This window comes from Bos indicus, chromosome 20 (assembly GCF_029378745.1).
Source record: "Bos indicus isolate NIAB-ARS_2022 breed Sahiwal x Tharparkar chromosome 20, NIAB-ARS_B.indTharparkar_mat_pri_1.0, whole genome shotgun sequence".
Classification (NCBI taxonomy): domain Eukaryota; kingdom Metazoa; phylum Chordata; class Mammalia; order Artiodactyla; family Bovidae; genus Bos; species Bos indicus.
This window is the reverse complement of record NC_091779.1, coordinates 16,884,536-16,901,030: the sequence shown is the minus strand read 5'-3', so window position 1 is coordinate 16,901,030 and position 16,495 is coordinate 16,884,536. Positions and strand designations below refer to the sequence as shown.

The following is a 16,495-nucleotide window of genomic DNA, read 5'->3' as shown; positions in this document are numbered from 1 at the left end:
TAATTCTTCTCAGGCCTCCTGCCTTACCACCTCCTTAGCTCCTTCTCAGCAGGAGACCTTGCTTTTTACTTGAAAGAAGGAGCACAAGATCACCTGCAGCACACTCTCATCTTCCTGGGTCACTGTTCTACCCATGGGGTGGGGAGGGAGAGTACAGTGGTGAGCAAAATAAAACGGAGCTTACATTCTAGTGAGGAATGTCAGTGATGATAAGTGTGACGAAAAGAACAGAGGAGACAGGGATTGACAGGATGGGCGGGAGATGCTATTTTATGTAGCATGATGGACAGTAAGAATGGAAACCAAATGACACGTTTCTTTAGGAATGAAGTAGCAAGACCCTCCTGAAAGAGGTCACATAGTAAGTCTCATAAAGCTGAATGACTGAGGTGAGTGTGCACATTCAGGTGACCTACAGCCTAAATTGGTGTTTGCCGAGGTATGAACCTTGACTCACCTGTATCTGGAACACTGGGGCATACGTTATGAGCTGACCTCTGTTGTCCCCAAATTCATGCCCTAATTTCTAGTACCTCAGAATCTGACTGTATTTGGACGTAGGACCTTAAAAGAGGTGACTAAGTTAATAACTGATTGACCAGAGTCGTATTGTGTCTTTGTAACACAAACATTTTTGACTGGCATGTTTCAATATTCACTTACATAACAAACTGCTGGCCACAGAGGTTAGTTTCTGCAAAACTTCCCCCAGTCAATAATGTGTTCAAATGAAGCTTTTAGAGTGTGACCTATTCCAGTCTGAATGGTATCCTTAGGAAAGGAGGAAATTTGGATACACATAGACACACCAGGGGTGTGTGCGCACAGAGGAAGAACCATATGAGGACACAGCCAGAAGGCAGGCATCTGCAAGTTAAGAAGACGGCCTCAGGAGGAACCAACCCTGCTGACACCTCAATCTTAGGCTTCTAGCCTCCAGAACTGACAGAAAATGAATTTCTGTTATTTAAGCCACCCAGTCTGTGGTATTTTATTATGGCAACCCTAGCATACTAATTGGAGAAGGAAATGGCAACCCACTCCAGTATCCTTGCCTGGAGAATCCCAGGGACAGAGGAGCCTGGTGGGCTGCCATCTATGGGGTCACACAGAGTTGGACATGACTGAAGCAACTTAGCAGCATACTAATACCACATGTAATGAAAATTCACATTCCCAAGCTCATGCCTAAACATTATGGATCAGAATAGGATTTGGCCTTGGCAAATGCATCTTTAAAAGACCCCCTAGGAGATTCTGATGCACAGTGATGGAAGGCATTCACTGCTTTCTGCACTCAGATCACATAACTGGTTGAGGAATTTCTATAGAAGTGAAAAAGGATGGGAAGGGCTACCCTCATCAGTACAGGGAAAGTGTTCTCCAATTTTTTTCTATTGGTACCAAGGTAGCATTCAAAGTGGAGAAGGCAATGGCAACCCACTCCAGTACTTTTGCCTGGAAAATCCCATGGATGGAGGAGCCTGGTAGGCTGCAGTCCATGGGGTTGCTAAGAGTCAGACACGACTGAGCGACTTCACTTTCACTTTTCCCTTTCATGCATTGGAGAAGGAAATGGCAACCCACTCCAGTGTTCTTGCCTGGAGAATCCCAGGGATGGGGAAACCTGCTGGGCTGCCGTCTATGGGGTCGCACAGAGTCGGGCACGACTGAAGTGACTTAGCAGCAGCAGCAGCAGCATTCAAAGTGAGACAATATTGGAAGCAGTGTGGATCCATGAGTACTAGGGAGTGGATGATGCTGAGACATGAGCCACATTAAAGAAATCAGCATGAAGTTATCTTTGCAGCTATGATTGGCTTTGGAATTATAAAAAATAATTTTATGCTTCTCTGCCTCATATTTATATCCTTTGTTAATTAAAAATAATTATTTCAGTTTGGGAGTGCACAATTGAATCATTGCCATTCTTATAGTGTTTTTTAGGTTAACAAAATGTATCTTGAAAAAGAATTACAATAGTGTTTTCTTTTGTAGAAGATGGTTATTAAATTCACAGCATGCTTGAAATGATAACGTTTTTAAGGTGCCAGGAAATATAATGATAAAAATAAAACATTGTGAGCATTTTCTTGTATAAATTATATTTCCTTACAGACTTTTAATGTAGTTAAAAGTCATAAAGACATTAAGAATGTTTGAGTTTCATACTTTTAACAGGTTTATTAAGTGAAATACTGTATTTCTTTGAAAAAAAGGAATGTAATTCACCTGCCCAAGATAAAACACAATTAAATTTAACTCTACTTACTATCAAGCTGTTAAATTTTATTAAAACAAAAAAAATATTGTGACATCCAAATCTAAACGCTAAAATGAAGTGCTGCCTTACAAAGTAGGATTTAACTTATGCTGCTGCTACTGCTGCTAAGTCGCTTCAGTCATGTCTGACTCTGTGCGACCCCATAGACGGCAGCCCACCAGGCTCCCCCGTCCCTGGGATTCTCCAGGCAAGAACACCGGAGTGGGTTGAAGTAGACTTAATTTCTACTGTGCTGTCTAAATTGTAACAGAAAAATAAGATGAAATTTGGCTGAAAGAAGTAATGTACCTTGAATACTATGACAAAGAGAAAAGAAAGTGAAGTTGCTCACGTTGTGTCTGTCTCTTTGCAACCCCGTGGACAGTAACCTACCAGACTCCTCCGTCCATGGAATTTTCCAGGCAAGAGTGCTGGAGTGGGTTGCCATTTCCTTCTCCAGGGGATCTTCCTGTGAATACTATGAGATTCTTAGTATTCTTCTATTACAAATGTTATCATTTTTTCATCTTACTTAAATGCTGTTTAAATTAATATAACTAATGAAGAAAGATGATTTTGGTCTCTGTTTAATACTAGCATGATGAGTCTAAGCATTGTTAGTAAATATCTAATAATTGTTAGTGAAAACCTAATATGTAATAATTGATACCTTCCAAAAGCATCTATGGGATAAATGTTTTCCTATCCTTACTATAAAAAATATATATATTCTGTTGCAAAATAAAGCACTTTGAAGCTTTCCAAATACAACAGAAACATTATTTCACTGAGAACTCTATTCCTGGATTGTAACAGAGCCTATTTTATATTTTTATATTTGTATTTATATATTATGTTTTCATATTGCATTTTATGGGTTTCAGAGTGTTGTTCACTCAATTAGATTTTCAGTGAAACCTTGAAAAGTTGTTAGGGCAAGCATAGTTATCCTATTTACATACAAAAGAGCTGAGTCTCACAGAGACTAGAGGTGTGTGTGCAAGGTCTTTCATGCAGTTGGCAGCAAAGGTAAGGGCGGAAGGCTGTACCCTTGCCACAGCAGCTGCCTTTTGTTGCTTCCCTTGTTCTCTGTCATGAATGTTGCCATTACAGTCAATCTGCTGATTAAACATCCGTGGATACTAAGGACCCAGTGTACCAAGTCATCTTCTCTAAAGGACTTAGTCATTTGCAGATTTTGGTATCCAGGAAGGTTCTCGGAACAACTGTGGTGGAATGGCAGGAAATCAAAGGATACTAAGTTAATATAGATACAAGCTAAATTAATTTATCTCTTTAATAACAGACTATGGGCATCAGAGGGCAGACACACTGAAACCATACTCACAGAAAACTAGTCAATCTAATCACACTAGGACCACAGCCTTGTCTAACTCGATGAAACTAACCCATGCCGTGTGGGGCCACCCAAGACGGGCGGGTCATGGTGGAGAGGTCGGACAAAATGTGGTCCACTGGAGAAGGGAATGGCAAACCACTTGAGTATTCTTGCCTTGAGAACCCCATGAACAGTATGAAAAGGCAAAATGATAGGATACTGAAAGAGGAACTCCCCAGGTCAGTAGGTGCCCAATATGCTACTGGAGATCAGTGGAGAAATAACTCCAGAAAGAATGAAGGAGTTACAATACCCAGTTGTGGATGTGACTGGTGATAGACGCAAGGTACTTTGGCCACTTGATGCGAAGAGTTGACTCATTGGAAAAGACTCTGATGCTGGGAGGGATTGGGGGCAGGAGGAGAAGGGGACAACAGAGGATGAGATGGCTGGATGGCATCACCGACTCGATGGACGTGAGTTTGGGTGAACTCCGGGAGTTGGTGATGGACAGGGACGCCTGGCGTGCTGCAGTTCATGGGTTGCAAAGAGTCAGACGTGACTGAAATGAACTGAACTGAATAAGATTCAGGCTTCGCTAGTGGCTTCAGTGGTAAAGAATCCACCTGCCAATGCAAGAGATGGAGGTTCAATCCCTGGGTCAGGAAGATCCCCTGATCCAGGAGAAGGAAATGGTAACCAACTCCAGAATTCTTGCCTGGAGAATCTCAACTACAGAGGAGCCTGGCGGGTTATGGGCCATAGGATTTAGCCACTAAACAACAATAATGGCACCCCACTCCAGTACTCTTGCCTGGAAAATCCCATTGGCGGAGGAGCCTGGTAGGCTGCAGTCCATGGGGTCGCAAAGAGTCGGACAGGACCGAGCAACTTTACTTTCACTTTTCACTTTCATGTATTGGAGAAGGAAATGGCAACCCACTCCAGTGTTCTTGCCTGGAGAATCCCAGGGACGGTGGAGCCTGGTGGGCTGCAGTCTATGGGGTCGCACAGAGTCGGACATGACTGAAGTGATTTAGCAGCCCCAGCAGCAACAATAAAATGAGATTTAAGTGAATTCTAAAGTATGGAGTTACAAAGTTAAATCTTTGTTACTATGAATTGAAGAATAGTGTGCAAAGTAACAATTAATGACAGAGATGAAGTAAGTAAAACTAATTTGTTTTCCTCTTCTTTCTCCTGGGCCCCAAAGATAGGACGACTACATTGTAAAAATAACAAAACCAAAAACTTAACTTGAAAAAATCCTGAAAAATACAGAAGGTGAAAAAAGAAGAAAAAGTTACTCTAATCTCACTATTCTGGGATAACTTCTGTGAACATTTTTATATAGACTTTTCTCCTATTGTTTTACCAATACATATTTTTACATAGTTGAGGTCATATAATTTACAGTTTTTTCCCATCAAAGATAGTTAACATAAAAAGTACACTTCCCAGTTATTATACAATGTTGATAATCAATATTGAAAGCTGCTCTGGATGATTTCATTTTGTGAATGTGTAAGAGTTCACTAAATCTTTCCTATACTATTATTGTTAAAATAGATCCATACACATTTTACTGCATTTATGAAAAATATTTTCTAAACTTTGAATTATTTCCCTAGTAGATATATCCAAGAACGGAGTTATTTAGTCAAAATATATGATCATTTTAGTCTTTGAAGATATACTAATAGATTATTTTCTAAAACAATTTTCATTCTTATCAGTAGAATATGAAAAAATGTCATTTCACCTTAAAAAATACATAGGTCCATGGTATTCTTATATTTTTTTTCCAAAGGAGAAATATTTTATTTGTTAGTTTTCTTTGATTATTAAAGTAATACTCAAACATTGCAAAAAAGTTTAGATTATACAAAAAGGTTTTAGAAAGTGAAATCTACATCTAAGCTACTGTCCTTATCTAATTAAACGTGATAAACTATTTTTTAAAATTTTGGCTGCATTGCATGACATACAGGGATCTTAGTTCCTCCCCGCCCGCCAACCATGGATTCAATCTGTACCCTCTGCATTGGAAGCACAGAATATTAAGCACTGGACCACCAGGGAAGTCATTAATGTTAACTGGCATAAATCCATGTTACCATTTTTGATAGGTAGAGAGTATTCCATTGTATGAACATACCATAATTTATGTAATCAGTCCTTAGTGAAAGACATATTGTTTCAAGTTTTTTAAAAATTATAAACAAAACTGAATCTGCTGCGAAATTATATCACCAAGGGCAGACCAATTAGTTCCTCAAAGTCTTATTCTCCTAACCTGGTAAACTTCAAGTGAGTTAATGTATAAGCAGCTAAAATAAACTATATTATAGAGCTGCCCAAGACTTGATTTTACCCTAGTTGCAATATTAAATGGTGTGTAGCAAATTGGAAATCCTATGACTTGGGAGTACATATTAGTGTTCTATCGCTACTATAAAAAATGATCACAAATAGTGTTGTGCTAAGTTGTTTCAGTCATGTCCAACTCTTTGTGACCCTATGGACCATAGCCCACCAGGCTCCTCTGTCCATGAGATTATCTAGGCAAGAATACTGGAGTGATGTGCTGTATCCTCCTGCAGGGGATCTTCCCAACCCATGGGTTGAACCTGTGACTCTTACATCTCCTGCATTTGCAGGCAGGTTCTTTACCATTGGTGCCACAAAAACAGATTTATTGTCTGAGAGTTCTGAAGGTCAGCTGTCTAAAGTCATCTGCAGGACTGAGTTTCTTACAGAAGCTGTAGGGGAGAATCCATTTCCATGTCTTTCCCAACTTCTATATGCTGCCTGCATTCCTTGACTTATGGCACATGTCGCTGTGACCTCTGCTCCCGGAGTCACATTTCTCTCTTTCTGATACTCCCGTCTCCCTCTTATGAAGACCCCTGTGAATACATTGGGTCCAGTAGATAACATTCCCATCTCAAGATTTTTAATTTAACCATATTAGCAAAGTCCCTTTTCCATGAAAAGTATTATCAGTTCAGTTGCTCAGTCATGTCCAACTCTTTGCGACCCCATGGACTGCAGCATGCCAGGCCTCCCTGTCCCTCACCAACTCCCAGAGTTTACTCAAACTCATGCCCATTGAGTTGGTGATGCCATCCAACCATCTCATCTTCTGTCGTCCCCTTCTCCTCCCACCTTCAATCTTTCCCAGCATCAGGGTCTTTACTAATGAGTCGGCTCTTTGCATCAAGTGGCCAAAGTATTGGAGCTTCAGCTTCAGCATCAGTCCTTCCAATGAAAAGTAATATATTCACAGATTTCAGGGACTGGGGTTTGGCTCTTTTATTCTATCTACACTGTGCCCCTTCACCTAAGAATTTGGAATTACTTAATTCATATGAACCTGCCAAGTTGCTTCAGTGGACCAGGGTAAAATTGGGTCTTAGGCAACTCTATAATATAGTTTTTTTTTTTTTTTTAGCTGCTTATAAATTAACTCATTTGAAGTTTACCAGGTTAGGAAAATAAGTCTTTGCAATCCCAAGAACTGTAACCCACCAGGCTACTCTGTCCATCAGATTTTCAGGCAAGAATATTGGAGTGGTTTGCCATGCCCTCCTCTAGGGGATCTTCCCGATGCAGGGATCAAATCCATATCTCGTATGTCTCCCTCATTGACAGGTGGGTTCTTTATAACTGGCACCACCTGGTGCCAGTTATAAAGTCCTGCATCATCTTCTAATCTGTAAAATAAAGCAAAGAATATTTTCCATCTAGGGTGCTGATGAGGATAATTAAATCATATGTGATGTCTTCAGTTTAATGTCAAACACTTAAAAGAACACTTAGAACAGTAACTGGTGCACAGGAAAGATCTAGAACTTAGTAATCATAATACAATTACTGAGACCAATGAGTTGCATTATCATCTTTATCTGTATCTTGGAACTTACTTGAGACTGATGGGTGAGGAAAGCTCTGATGTATCTTTAACTTAGCATTGGTTTCATCAACTTTCTGTTTTCTCTTTTAGTTTTCAACTGTTTTTGGGGAAAAGCACTGAATATATATTTATATTTTAAATATACTCTGAACAGTCCAGTGACTATTTAATTTAAATTAATATTTGTCTTTTTCCTCCAAAGACTCTGAGACTATGAGAATATAGCAACAAAATGCAATTATATGAAATTATTCATCCAGCTGTACACATTTTTTTCCTACTAGACTTTACATTCATAGTAGCTGAAGCTAGGACCTCCAAGTGCATATTAATTTGGTGCCCTGAAATTGTAGGGAAAATGTATCTATGTGCATTTTTCTGTTACAGCTTTCCTTCAATATCTGAAGAACCCATTATTCCAAAGAGAAAAGAGCCTCCTAAACTGATTTTTTTCATCTTAATTAAAATTAGGTTAAGAGTCGGACACTACTGAGCGACTGAACTGGAACTGGAACTGGAATCTTTTCTCTACTTTGTTGCATATTCCTTATAGCCTTGTTATGCAATGTGTGATCTATGGATGAGCAGCATAAACTGGAAACTCAAATGAGGAGAAGGCAATGGCACCCCACTCTAGTACTCTTGCCTGGAAAATCCCATGGGTGGCAGAGCCTGATAGGCTGCAGTCCATGGGGTCGCTAAGAGTCGGACACGACTGAGCAATTTCACTTTCACTTTTCACTTTCATGCATTGGAAAAGGAAATGGCAGCCCACTCCACTACTCTTGCCTGGAGAATCCCAGGGATGGGGGAACCTGGTTGGCTACTGTCTATGTGCACAGAGTTGGACACGACTGAAGCGACTTAGCAGCAGCAGCAGCTGCTAAGTTGTGTTCGACTCTTGCAACTCCATGCACGGTAGCCCACCAGGTTCTTCTGTCCATGGGATTTCCCATGTGAGAAATGGAGTGTTTCCTGCCACATCAGTGAACAAGGATGTCACAGTCATCAGCGATTCCAGCCCTCCAGGGCACTACAGGAGAAGACCTGCACCATCTGGCAGCCATCAGGCTGCAGCCAGGCCCTACAGTGAGCACTGAGGTACTCGGTATATGAAAAAACACAGAATACTGGCCTCAGGATAGCTAAGATGCATATGAAAGCAATGGTTTCAGTGAGCCCAGACTCTTGCATCTTCCCAAACATAGAAAAATACCAATTTTTTTTTTTAAATACCAAATTTTTTAACGTGGGATATGTTTTCTTTAATTCACAAAAATACTTTTGATGTTCAGACTGCCTGCACTTTATTGCAAACTTCTACCACTCCCCCACCCCACCTCCTCCAAGCAGTTCTCTCAGGGCTACTTGAGATGCTTCCTCCCAGCCTTAAGTCCTAAAAATTTTGGCCAAATGAAACATGACTCTCAACTTTCAGACTGTGACTATTTTTTTAATTCAACACAGGCGAGAATACTGGAGTGCGTAGCCATTTCCTTCTCCAGGGCATCTTCCCGCCCCAGGGATTGAACCTGCATCACCTGCATTGTCAGGTGGGTGCTTTACACTGAGCCACAGGGAAGCCTGTACCTCTACATACCCATTCTTTTTCAGATTATTTTTCAACATAATTTTTAATGTTTGCATTGTATTGACAATTTGTATTATACATACATCTGTCATGATTTAATCATTCCTTTCTTGGTGGTCATTTAGGTACTTTTTAATATTTTTACTTTGAAAAACAGCTCTTAGGTGATGGACATCCTTGTAATGCAAGGCTTATGTTTGTCTGATTCAAATCGTAACACTGCTACTTACTAGCTGTGTGAACTTTCACAGGTTACTTGACCTCTCCTAGCTTCAGCTTCTTCATTTGTAAAGTCGGCACAGTAAAAAGCATCTCATACGGTTGTTTTAAGAATTTAAATATTCACCTGATTTAAATGATTCACCTGAAGATCTTAGAACTGTATCTGGCACATTCTAAATGATTGTTATCCATCTTTTAAAAAAATTATTATTATTAATCCTTATGAACACGTGACTATTTCCTTACAACAATTTTTTTCTAAATGTAAGAACACTTAGGTCACTAAGCTAGTTAATAGCAGAGGCAAAGATAACTGGATTTATCTCATTTTAATCTCCCCCCCCCCCCCCCCGCCCCCGCCTCCTCATCGTTCTGGGCTAAAGTGCCCACCAAGCAAGTGTATGACCTTAAAAAATAAATATACGTGGGAGGGTTGACCGCTGAGAGTAGGATTATTTTAAATGTTTTCTCTTTAGACAGATCTGTAAAACAGTGCAGTTTGGCAGCTGATATCCATAATAAGAAAGGGGAAATTATTTTGATTTAAGCTTCAATCAACCCAGGAAACAACTGATTTTCCTGGGAGCAGGGCACAGCGAACCTATGGTTTCCATGGTTACAGATTGCGCTGCGTCCGGGGTCCCAGCTCCTTATATTGCGCAAGCGCACAGTGCTACCTTTGATGGCCGGCGCCTTTGGTTTCGAAGAGAAAGCTCCTCCCTCTCCTTTCTCCGTTCTCCTATCATCTTCTCCCTTTGCCTAGTCCACGCGCTCCGGTGTCCGTGACGCAGTATTCACGCGCCCGTGTCGTTTAGAGCCGCGACGCTGAACATGGCGCGTTCCTAGAAGCCGCTTTCGGCATCAGTAGGCGGCGGCGTGTGGACTGGAAGCGTGGGGCGCAGAAGCAGCCGACGCCGCTTCGTGTTGGGGCGTGGAAGCGGGAGAGACCGACTATTCCGGACCGAGCCAAACAGTGAGGCACCGGCTTGAGAGCCTCAGAGCGCGCGCCTGTGGAAGGGAGGAGTGGGCTGGGCAGCGGAGACCTGAGAGGCGAGGGAAGAACGTGTGGCTGTTGGGAGGCCAGGCATAGCAGTAGCGAGAAGAGGGCGGCCTGTAGGCTTGGCTCTCTGTTACTTTAAGGACCCCTGGGAGCTCGAGGTTGCCCCAGTAAGCCTGGCAGCGGGAAGCATGATCGCGGAGGAATCAGGGTCCGGGGAAATAGGGACTGGGTGTCAAAATGAGGACGTAGGATGCTCATTGTGGCTGCCGTTGCGGGTTAGGGTGGTGCATTTGCCCTTGGGGGATAGGTGGTGCTAATTTGCAGAGATCGTGGTCGTCTTTAGTATAAAATCCTTGTATGTTTTTGCATATTGCATCCACGACATTGCTGCTAATAGCAATGCTGTGAAAGCTTTAATTGACTATTAGATCCTTGCTTGCCTTTAGAGAAAAAGTGAAGGAAGTTCTATATTTTCATAGAGGACCTACTTGCTAAGGTATGGCCGCCAGTGCTTGAGCCCAGCTTCTTCTGCAGGTTTTGAGGGTATTTGTGATTCAGCAATACTATATTGAGGCCCATTGCATCTGTCATTTTTCTTTATCCTTTTGTGAACGTGGTGGTGAAAGAGGGCAGCATTATCTTTTCAGATTAACTTGACTACATAGGTAGGATTGCTGTATTGCCTCCTGGAGCCAAGATTGCAATTGACATCTCCCCTCCCCACCCCATTTGAACGAGCTCGGTTGTAGTGCGGTAGTGCCCTTGCAGTTTGTCTATTCTTCAGAAGGGAATAAGGAAGAGCAGTTTACAGCCGTAATGCTTTTTATTTTTTTTCACGGATTGGGAGTTCATTCCTTCATTTTCACGTTATTTCAGACTTCTCTATTCATTACTGAGGCTTCAGGTTAAAGGCAGTGTTACTACGACATGCTTTTCATGACATTCCCTTGCATCTTTTGTCACTGAAGAAGCTTTCTGTGAAATTAGACTGAATATCTCTCCCTATTGGTGTAGTAGGATTGTGGAATTTTCCCCCTGTAACTCCTAAAACAGGGAATAAAAGAAACAGTTTAATTATAGCAGTGATTTGTGGCAGTATATTACAGCCTTAGGGCAGCTGGACTGTCGCTGCCCTAGTTACACTTCCTAAAGCAGAAGGAAATACTCAACACAAATGAATTTAGTTGTGATAATAATGATTGGATGTTATAAATAAATAGGTGAAGATGATTCAGGATCAAACTAGAATGCAAAAGAATCCTTGTAGACCCTTGGCAGTTAAAGTGTACTGAAAATCTTTGTAGAGATAAGTACGTGTGTTTTTCCAGAAATGTTCATAGTTTGAGAAAGAAAATATGTGTGATTAGATAGATTTTAACCTTTGTGTTGTATATATGTATGTGTGTGTGTTTGTATTTAATCTTGGGCTTTCCCTAGTTTAGTGTTATTGATGACAGTTCCTTTCTTTTCCTGTCTGCACCAAATGGGGACTGTCACTTAATTTCAGAGTGTTTTAGGAAACAGCAAGACACATTTTGGGCAGGTGTGAATCTGGAGTGTTTTTGCTTGGTTTTCTAAATGTCAGGCTGATTACAGATAAGTCGACAGTTAAAAGCTTTGTAGAACTTGAGCTGGATCAGTGTTCTACCCTTGCTGCTCAAAATGTGGTGTATGGCATGACCTGAAGTTTGTTAGAAGTGCACACTCGCCAGCTTAACCCAGACCTACTGAATCGGAATCTGCATTTTAACAAGCTTTCCAGATAACGTGAATGTACATTATAGCCTGAGGCACACTACGTTGGTTGGTAAAAGTTGAAGACCAAGGTCATGCACAAACCTGCATAAAAATTATAGCACTTTTTATTTTTAATCTGAGGTGGTCTTATGCTGGATATCAAGTCTGATTTGTCTGGTTGAAGCAGCTAAAGGCCCAGCAGTGCTAAGTGACTTGCATAAGGTCACATATTATCTAGATTTTTAACTCAGGTTCTGATTCACTATAATGCATTTCTTTAGCTAGTTATCAAAACTGAACTAAAGCATTCATGAATGACAGCTAGGTATTCATTCAGTAACAAACATTTGTTGACTAATGGAAAGGCAGCCTACTAATCCTGGATGTCTTTAGTAATTACTCTTGTCTCCCATGGTGGTTCCTAGCCCGCCATCTCCTTCCTTCCTTACTCTTTCCTGGATAATCTTGGCCTCTGCTTCACAGAGGAATTGCTGGGAACATCATTGCTTTTGCCCTCTTTCACCCACGTACTCCTCCACCTTTATCTGTTCATTTCTAATTGTGCTCTGGATTTTTTTTCCCCTCAGGGACAGTGTTTACTTGATGTATTCGTTTGCTAGGGCTGACATAACAAAAAACAGAGACTGGGTGGCTTCAACGACAGAAATTTATTTTCTCACAGTTTTGGAGGCTGGAAACCCAAGACCAAGGTTAGTGCAGAATTGATTGCTTCCGAGGCCTCTCTCCTTGCATTACGTATGACCACGCTCTTTTTGCCTCTTTACGTGGCTGAACCTTTGAGCACTAGAGCCTCTAGTGTCTCTTTTTCTCTTTAAAACACCGATCACACTGGATGAAAGGCCACGCTGATAGCCTCACTTAACTTAATCACATCTTCGAACATCTTATCTTCAATATTGGGGATACTGAGGGTTAGGGCTCCAACATATGAATTTTGGGGAATACAGTCCATAACAGTTGGTTATCCATTTTACTCTCAACTGGTTCTAACTTACTAGGATTTAAACGTACTGCACTCATCTTAAATATACTCTTTTCACTCTAGATTCCTCTTCAGTTTTATCTGTAATAATTTTTTTTAAGTTTCTTGAGCTGTCTATATTCATTTTCTCCACCTTCCTATTACTTATTTATTTATTTTTCGATGTGTTGAAGGCTGCCATCTGTTGCCGTCACTGAATTTGATGGGGTGATGGTCTCTATTGGTCTCTTTAGTCTGAAATCTAATGGAATCTTGTAAATCTTTTGACATTTTGACTGATTGTCCCCTTAAAATTCTCTTACGTTTCTGTGCCACTGTAGTCTGCTTACGTCCCTTCTATATCTTGGTCAGTCTTTCCTTGGTATATTTTCTCTCTTCTCTGGCCACTTTAAACATTCATTTCACTCTGGGGTACTATCTTCTGCCTCTCTGCCTACTCTATTTGAAGGATTTCATCTGTTATGACTTCAACTTCTGTCCTTATTCTGATGATTCCCAAATCTCTGTTGAGCATACATCACCCTTAAGCACTGACGCACTGTGGTTGTTGTAAGACACCTTAAACTCATGTCAAAAAAACTGTGTATCTCACCCTTTCTGAAGTTGCTTCCCTTCCTCTTGTGATTCTTGTGTACAACTTGTCACTCAGTTGGAGACACCCAGAACCTTAACTCTTCCCTGTTATTACGTTGATGTGCCGACCTTCCCTCACTCTTCTATATACTAATTAACCAAATCTTGTTTCATCTCTTTCATCTACTTTTTCTCTGTGGCTACCACCTTGGTTCAGATTATCAGTATTATCTGGCCTTCTGTGTAAACCTTCTAAAAAACTTCCTTGCTTCTGACAGTGCACCACCCCTCTGTACCCTTTCTTTTTCTGTAGGTTGATTGTACTGTTATTCTGCAGTCCTTTTATGCAGGCATTCAGATAAAAATCCAAACTACCAGGCTTAGGAAATAGAGACATAATGCTTTGCGTCTTGCTTGCTTTTTGCTTTCACCTTCTGTTATTTCCTGCCTCACATTCTTTTGTCATGCTGAATTGTTTACAGTTCTTCAGAAGTGGTTAGATGTTTTTTTAAAGTTGAGATGTTTGTATGTTTTGCCTCAAACATACCCATCCCCTGTCTGATGAATACCCGTGTGTGCTCATCTGGATAACTTCTACTCAGCACAAATGCGGCCTTGCTCTCTGGGAAGCCTCCCTTAGCGTTCCTAGGGTGAGTTAGGTCTTCTGAGTGTTCTTCAATAACAGCTTAGTATAGCTTTTATAATGTCTTTTGTAATTGTCTTTTTTCCTCTCTAGAACTGAATTGAAGGACTCTCTTATTTATTTCTCAGGGTAGTTCCTGCTTTATTGCTGAGTACTGTGAATGGAATTTGAATAACCAGAAAGTTGAAAAAAATGTGAATGTTACATATTCTGGAGGTTAGACTGAGTGAGTTTGAAACGTCAAATACTTGACTTTACACAGCTGTACACGGAGATTGGGATTTAGTCACTAGATTCATTTATTTAACAAATATTTATTCATCATTCTCTTTCGTGCCCGATACTACTTCTGGATTCTGGTGATGTACCTTTCAACAAGTCGAAGTCCCTGGTCTCTAGATCTTAGATTATAATCGAGATTCTGGACAATAAAAACATGTATATTAGAATATCAGACAGTTAAAAATATTAAAATGGAAGATTAGAAAATAGAAGGAAGGATATTCAGATTAGAGAGTTTCTTGATTGAAGGGAAAGCTATTTTATATTTTAGATTAGGCAGTGAGGGAAGACTTATTTGATTAGTTGACAGTTTGAGCAGAAACTGGATTGAAGCTAAACAGCAAGACATGCTGATAGCTAGAGGGAAGAATTTTCCAGCCAGAGGGAACACATTCTACAGGGGGAAGATAAGATATATTTTATGTATCCATTCCATTAAAGAGGGGTAGTGTATTGTCTCTAGCTCTCACTGTAGACAGTGCCAAGACAGACACCCTTATCCTTTTCTCTTCCTTGTAAGCCTGTGCAGGAGTTTCTTTAGTTACAGTTTCAAGTGTGGAACTGCTGGGCATAGGATATTACCTGATCATAGGATACATACACACACACCCACACCCCCCACACACACATGTCACTGCTAATGGCGAGATGGCTCTCTGAAGTACCTTTACTAATGTATACTCCTAGCAGCAGTGCTTAAAGGTTTCTGTTTACATAGGTTCTTGCAACACTGAATATTTTCGACTTTGTAATTTTTGCCAGTCTGATGATTATAAAGTAATATCTCAATTTTTAAAAAATTCCTCATAGCCAGTGAGGCTATCTGTCTGTTCCGATACTTGGTGACCATTTGACTTTTCCCATCTGTGAATTGTCTCTATATATCCTTCGTCCTGTTTTTTATTTCTTGTTGATTTACAGGCATTCCATATATATTCTATATAGTAATCCTTTATCTTCTTAGTCATTTACAATTTCTTCTTCTAATGTTAAGCTTTTTAACTTGTGTTTTCATTGACTGTTAATTTAGGTTTTCAGTTTTGCTGTAATATTTATCAGGAAGATAAACTATAGTCTTTATTGTATTTTGGTTCTCAAGTCTAAAGATTTTTAAAAAACAGTTAATTTCACTTGGTATTTGACACCAGTCCAATTAAAAGAAAAAATTGGGTGATCAGTAGAGAGCATGGGGTTGTGATGGGAGGCTTGAATTCTAAATTCCCAGACATGTCACTAATTTGCCTGTGGCCATACTGGATTCACAATTTATCTCTTTTACCTTTTGAATGCAGTTTCTTGGCCAGTAAAACAGAATGCTTAAATTAGATATTTTTACTGTTGAGAGAAGTGGCATAGATGGCTCCAAGGTGATAGGAAATTATTTTAATGATGCAAAATATTATCTTAGTGATGAAATGTAGAACAGTTGTTAATTCTGAAGATGCTACTGGGTATACAGCCTATACATGTTTTAATGAATCAATTTTTATAAATACAAATGACTCTTCAGGCTAAACTGTCACAGCAAGATTATGAGATTCTTCTAAGACAAATCATACGATATCCTGGATCAGTAATTGGAAACTACTAGTCAAAGATACATACATTTGTAGAGGACTGATGATCCCTTAACAGTTAGCAAAAAGTTTTGACTAAAATTTGGTCAGTTATGGTCTATTAAATTTGGGCTGTGCTATTTACTCCCAAAGAACAGTGTCTTGTCCAGAATCACACTTACAGTTTTTCCTTCTCATTTCTTTGGCATCAGACAAGGAACTTTAAAACCAGTAAGCATAATTGCTGTTCTTTAGCAGTTTTTATACAAATATGTGTTTTTCCTTTCACCTAGAGAGATGTCAAAGAAGGTGGTGGTGAGACTAGTTGGGGCCTCACTGCTCAGCGTTGCCTTGGTGGGTGTCACTGTTG

At 40.2% G+C, this 16,495-nt stretch overlaps 1 protein-coding gene across 1 annotated transcript in view; it reads left to right on the top strand.

The window, feature by feature from the left end:
- The first annotated feature begins 10,122 nt into the window (after positions 1–10,122).
- Positions 10,123–16,495, top strand: part of IPO11 (importin 11) — a 203,414-nt gene continuing 197,041 nt past the window's right edge. The window contains exon 1 of the mRNA XM_019982950.2: positions 10,123–10,304. The gene's annotated coding sequence lies outside the window, so the exon portion shown is untranslated. The remainder of the gene's footprint in view (positions 10,305–16,495) is intronic.